The 6,101-nt window shown below is 39.5% G+C and overlaps 1 long non-coding RNA gene across 2 annotated transcripts; it reads right to left on the bottom strand.

The window, feature by feature from the left end:
- Window positions 1-4,612: 4,612 nt before the first annotated feature.
- On the bottom strand, window positions 4,613-5,668 carry LOC111884739 (uncharacterized). Of its 2 annotated transcripts, XR_002847882.3 has the most exons (6): window positions 5,535-5,668; window positions 5,375-5,449; window positions 5,214-5,257; window positions 4,954-5,032; window positions 4,785-4,848; window positions 4,613-4,698 (listed from the first exon to the last, which is right to left on the bottom strand). It is a non-coding gene; the product is annotated as an uncharacterized LOC111884739 (long non-coding RNA). The 2 variants fall into 2 exon arrangements; XR_008231603.1 differs by having other exon boundaries at window positions 4,954-5,257.
- Between the last annotated feature and the right edge of the window lie 433 nt (window positions 5,669-6,101).

A 6,101-nucleotide genomic window follows, 5' to 3' on the forward strand; every position in this document is an offset into this window, starting at 1 on the left:
CAACGAGATCAAGAGGAGGAACGTCCAAGATGTTGATGAAGCTATAGCAGTAGCGGAAGACCTTATGGACTTCCGAAGAGATACCCCGATTAGGAAACCTAGTGGGGGAGAGAGACCGACAACTAGGCCGCAACAGAAGGATGATAAACCCGCTGGGAGACCATCAACTTTCAAGGGGAAGGCGATTGAAGGGGGACCTCGAAGGGAAGTCAAGTGCTACTTATGTGATGGCCCTCACTTAATCAAAGATTGTCCTAAGAAGAAAAGCTTCAATGCGATGGTCTTTGAAGAAGAAAAGGAAGAGAGAGACGAGGCACAACTAGGCTCAATGCAACGTCTCAATTCGGTGGCAAAAGAAGAGCCCCACTCGAAGAAGGAAAGAGGACTCATGTTTGTGGAAGTTAGTATAAACGAGAAAGTCACTAAAGCCTTAGTAGACACAGGTGCGTCCCATAATTTCGTTTCTAAAAATGAAGCTGAAAAGATGAACATTCAATACACCAAATAAATAGGCTGGTTGAAAGCTGTCAACTCTCCTTCCGAGCCTATTCTTGGAGTCGCTTATGGGGTAGTTATCGAGATCAGAGGATGGAAGGGTCCTATCGATCTAACCGTAGTACCCATGGATGATTATTGCATGGTCTTGGGGATGGAGTTCTTTGACCAGGTACGCCCTTTCTCGTTCGAAGATCAAACCATGCGTATCACCAAGGGTTCAACGATACACATCGTACCCTTGGAAAGAAGCAAAACAGAGTCCCGAATCCTGTCGGCCATGCAGCTCAACAAGGGACTAAAGAAGGGAGAACTGACCTACTTAGCAACCTTAAAACAAAAAACCACCCCTTTAAATGAAGAGATGCTAGAGATAGTGAAAAAAGTACTAGAAGAATTCAAAGACGTGATGCCGCCAGAGTTACCAAAGAAGTTACCACCGAGAAGGGAAGTGGATCACGAGATAGAACTCGAGCCCGGAGCTAAGCCACCCGCGATGTGTCCTTATAGAATGGATCCACCGGAGTTGGAAGAGCTAAGAAGACAATTGAAAGAGCTACTAGATTCCGGATTCATCCGCCCTTCAAAAGCCCCATTCGGTGCCCCAGTCTTGTTCCAGAAGAAACATGACGGAAGTCTAAGAATGTGCATAGACTACCGGGCCCTAAACAAAGTAACAATAAAGAACAAGTACCCTATCCCACTGGTAGCTGATCTATTTGACCGACTCGGGAGTGCACGATGGTTCACAAAGCTGGACTTAAGGTCGGGTTATTGGCAAGTACGCATAGCAGCAGGGGACGAACCAAAGACGACGTGTGTGACAAGGTATGGCTCCTACGAATTCTTAGTCATGCCTTTTGGATTGACGAATGCCCCTGCCACATTCTGCACTTTAATGAATAAGATATTCCACCCATTCTTGGACAAATTCGTAGTGGTGTACTTAGACGACATAGTAGTTTACTCTGAGTCATTAGGAGAGCACGTTGAACACTTGCGGTTAGTCTTCCAAACACTCAGGGAAAACCAATTATACGTAAAGATAGAAAAGTGCTCCTTTGCCCAACCAGAAGTAACGTTCCTAGGGCATAGGATCGTTGATGGGAAGATCCATATGGATAGCAACAAGATACGAGCAATCCAAGAATGGGAGCCACCAAAGAACGTTTCTGAACTACGATCGTTCCTAGGCCTTATAAACTACTATCGAAGATTCATATCCGGATACTCAGCTAAAGCCACTCCTTTCACCGACCTTCTAAAAAAGAAAGTTTCGTGGGAATGGACTGAGAAGTGTCAAATGACATTTGATCTTCTAAAGAAAGCTGTCACGGAGGAACCGGTCTTAAAGCTACCAGACTACACGAAACCATTCCAGGTGCAAACGGATGCGTCAGACTTCGCAATTGGAGGAGTATTATTACAAGATGACCATCCAGTGGCCTACGAAAGCCGGAAACTAAATGATACAGAACGGAGATACCCGGTACACGACAAAGAAATGACAGCAATCGTACATTGCCTTCGAGTATGGAGACACTATTTGCTTGGGAGCCAGTTCGTTATCCAAACCGACAATGTGGCGACTAGTTACTTCCAAAATCAGAAGAAGATAAGTCCTAAGCAAGCTCGTTGGCAAGATTTCTTAGCAGAATTCGATTATGTCATGGAATATAAGCCGGGAAAAACCAATGTAATTGCGGATGCCCTGAGTCGAAAGGCCGAACTAGCAACCCTCTCTCGAATAACATGCGATTTTGCTGACCGGATCAAGGAAGGGCTAAATCAAGATCCGTTAACGAAGAACTTAATGGAAATGGCAAGAGAAGGCAAGACTAGAAAATTTTGGGTCGAAGGCGGATTATTATTCACGGTCGGAAATCGAATGTATGTCCCAAGATGGAACAACTTGAGAAGAGAAATCCTAAAGGAATGTCATGATTCCAAATGGGCTGGACATCCAAGGACTCATCGTACGAAAACCATTATAGAACGATCCTATTATTGGCCCAATATGCGAAGTGACATTGACGCCTATGTGAGGACTTGCCTTATTTGTCAACAAGATAAGGTCGAGCAGGCCAAACCGGCGGGATTATTGGAACCACTACCGATCCCCAAAAAACCATGGGAAAGCATATCGATGGATTTTATTTCAGCATTACCGACGTCTGAAGGGTGCGGATCAATAATGGTGATTGTAGATCGATTCTCCAAATATGGAACGTTTATTCCAGCCCCTCGGGATTGCACAGCTGAAGAAGTAGGGCGACTATTCTTCAAGCATGTCGTGAAGTATTGGGGACTTCCTCGAAGCATTATAAGTGATAGAGATCCCCGCTTTACAGGGAAGTTTTGGAGGGAGCTATTTAAGCTAATGGGATCAGAACTCCACTTCTCGACTAGTTTCCACCCTCAAAACGATGGCCAAACTGAAAGGGTGAATCACTTGCTCGAGATTTATTTGAGGCACTTTGTCAGTGCAAGCCAACGGGATTGGGCCAAGCTAATTGATGTGGCCCAATTTTCATATAACTTACAACAGAGTGAGGCTACGGGGAAGAGTCCTTTCGAGATTGTAATAGGCCAACAACCATTGACGCCCTAAGAGCTAATAAACGGTTACAAAGGATCAAGCCCACCTGCGTACAAGTTTGTCAAAGCATGGGACGAGGAACTCGACATAGCAAAGTCCTACTTACACAAGGCAGCCAAGCGAATGAAGAAATGGGCGGACGAAAAGAGGCAGCCAAGAGAGTTCATAGTAGGGGACGAGGTGATGGTAAAACTCCCACAAAGGATGTTCAAATCCACCCAAAAGGTACACAAAGGCTTAACACGAAGATACGAGGGGCCATACAAAGTTCTCGAAAAGGTTGGGACCCGATCATACAAGCTTGAATTACCATCCTACTTAAAGATCCATCCCGTATTCCATGTAAGTCTTCTCAAGACTTACAACCGTGATGAAGAAGATCCATCGAGGAGCAAATCACATCGAGCCCCAGTAGTAAACGTGGTCTCATATGACAAAGAGGTGGATGAAATCCTAGCAGATAGAACAGTTCGTAAACGAGGCTTACCCAATTGGACAGAATATTATGTTCGATGGAAGGGGCTACCCGATAGCGAGTCCAGTTGGGAACGAGAACAAGATCTGTGGCAGTTCCGAAGCAAGATCGAGGAGTACATATCTAAGACTTGACGAGGTCGTCAAGAACTTAAGTGGGGGAGGGTGTCACGATCGAGATTCTAGACTCTTCCGGAGTACTCAAGAAAAGGGGAGAACTTACAAGTATAACACATTAGAGCCTGGAACGTCCTAGATTTCTCTAGGACATCAAAGAATGATTTAGAACATTTCATGAAGACTTGTAAATATATGTAACTTGGTAGAATATTCTAGATCAGTCAAGAATATAGGACTAATGTAGTAATATCTAGAAACTTCCCAAGAGGGGGAAGGACAAGTATAAATAGGGAGGAGCTCATTTGCTCCAAACCATTGGAAGTTCTCTTGTATTCTCTTGTGCTCTCTAATAGAAGTCTTCTTTCGTTTGTAGAAACTTCGAAGCCTTTATTCTCTTGCTACTTAGTCGTTTATACATCCAAAAGAAGCGTCGTAGCCTGACTTAGTCGAAGTTACACTAAGTGGCACACGGTGATTGTGTTGTCCCGTGACAATGAGCTGCACACATAATAAGTGACATTAGAAATGTTTCCACTAAAACCCTTTAGTAGCACTTATTTCTTTTGCCGCTGCAATTTTTAAGGATTTTGTAACATATTTTAATTTATCACGCTAGAATTTTTGTTTGTGGCACATATTTAATTTGTGCCGGTAAATACTAATTCAATTTTAGTTTTTATGTTGTTTTAGTGACACTTTTTAATTGCCATAGTACAATTAAAGTTTTTATGACATATATTATGTGCCATTAAATACTAATGTAATTCTAAAATTATACTACCAACAGTGATATATTTTTTAGCTATGATATAAAATAAAAAACTAATTAAAATATAATCCACAGAAAAGAATAAAAATTACACTATTTTACATCAATGTCAAATATGTTTAAATGTCAAACCACATAGTCATTAAATATAAAAAAAGTAACAAAAAAAAAACTATACAATTCATTGCAGTTGAACATTTTCCCCGAACTTCATATAATCTTGTAAACTTTGACCTGCTTCCTAATTGTATAAACATTGTCGTCTTTACTAAGTTTTCTCCCCTTTTATAAAGAATCGAAATGTTAAAATAAGGAAAATAAAGCAACCTGAGTTTGCAGCTCCAGTAATCCCAAGATGATTAGCATTGAATAAACCACTCAATAAAGCAACCTACATAAATTATTCTTTAATAATTAAACGTCATTAACAAAAAGAAGCTATGGAAAGATAAGTATCTTGAAATAAGGCACAGATGAAAAGTCAATGTTAACTTACTTGTGCCTTAGTTTGTTCAAGTTCTTGTTCAAGATGAAGCAGATTCAAACGACTAACTTCTACCGAACATATAGGCTTACTAATAACAAAATGCATGGTTCATAATAAGTTGTTAAATGAAATCATACTAAAAAAAAATGATAATTTTATGCATATTTTTGTATAATTAGATGACAGTTTAAACTTCATAACATAAATAAAAGGCAATTTTTAGAATTCTAAATTCAAAAGGAAAGTGATTTCTCTTGTATATCCCCTACCTTTTTCTTCAAATGGCTTTTACGAGGTTCTTCACTATTTGAACCTGTAAAGTAAACTTTAGTTATTAATTGTAACTAAAAATATAAAATGGTAACTAAAAGTAGAATAACATGACTTCTAATATCGGTCAATAACAAGGCTAGTCATTAGCATATTGTACCTTATCACATGGTTTACTTGCTTCTTGATCGAAATGATTAGAAGATCCAATTGTTGTGTGTCAAACATTCTCCAACTAAAAACATAACAATATACATTTTTTTTAGAAAAGCAATAAAAATCATGAGAATTACAAGAAAGATGAGCATTTAAATGATTACATGGTTGTCTAGCTTTGCATCCATCCCTATAATCATGGCAGCATATGCATCCTGATAGATGTTGCCTTTGAAATCTCCCCACATGCTAAAATGATGTATAAGATCATCTACATCCATCCTCTTTGAGTTGAGATTGTTGGAATAGTGTCTAAGGCTGTAACTATATTGGGCAAGTACTTGACCCGGTTGTGCATGGTCCTTTTGGGTTGCCTTCACCATAGCAACTTGATAGGATGATTTATTAAGAGAGAGTAAATATTATTAATATATTATAAGAATAATATAATGAATAATATAATTGTTATTTGATTAATATAAGTCATAGAATTAATTAGAATTAATTTGGTGACTTAAAGAGATTAATTAAATAAAGGGGTATAAACTGTCAATTGTTTGATAGTTAAGCTTTAGACTGTAAATCCATTTGGATATACTATGGACGGATTCTAAGAGGATTAGGATAGCTAAAATCGTCCATTAGAGTTATCTAGGAATGAATTTGGATAGCCTTAAGAGAAGATTATCTGATAGGGACTTATCTGTAATCCTTAAGGAGTCTACAAGTAT

This window comes from Lactuca sativa, chromosome 4, assembly GCF_002870075.4.
Source record: "Lactuca sativa cultivar Salinas chromosome 4, Lsat_Salinas_v11, whole genome shotgun sequence".
Taxonomy (NCBI): Eukaryota; Viridiplantae; Streptophyta; class Magnoliopsida; order Asterales; family Asteraceae; genus Lactuca; species Lactuca sativa.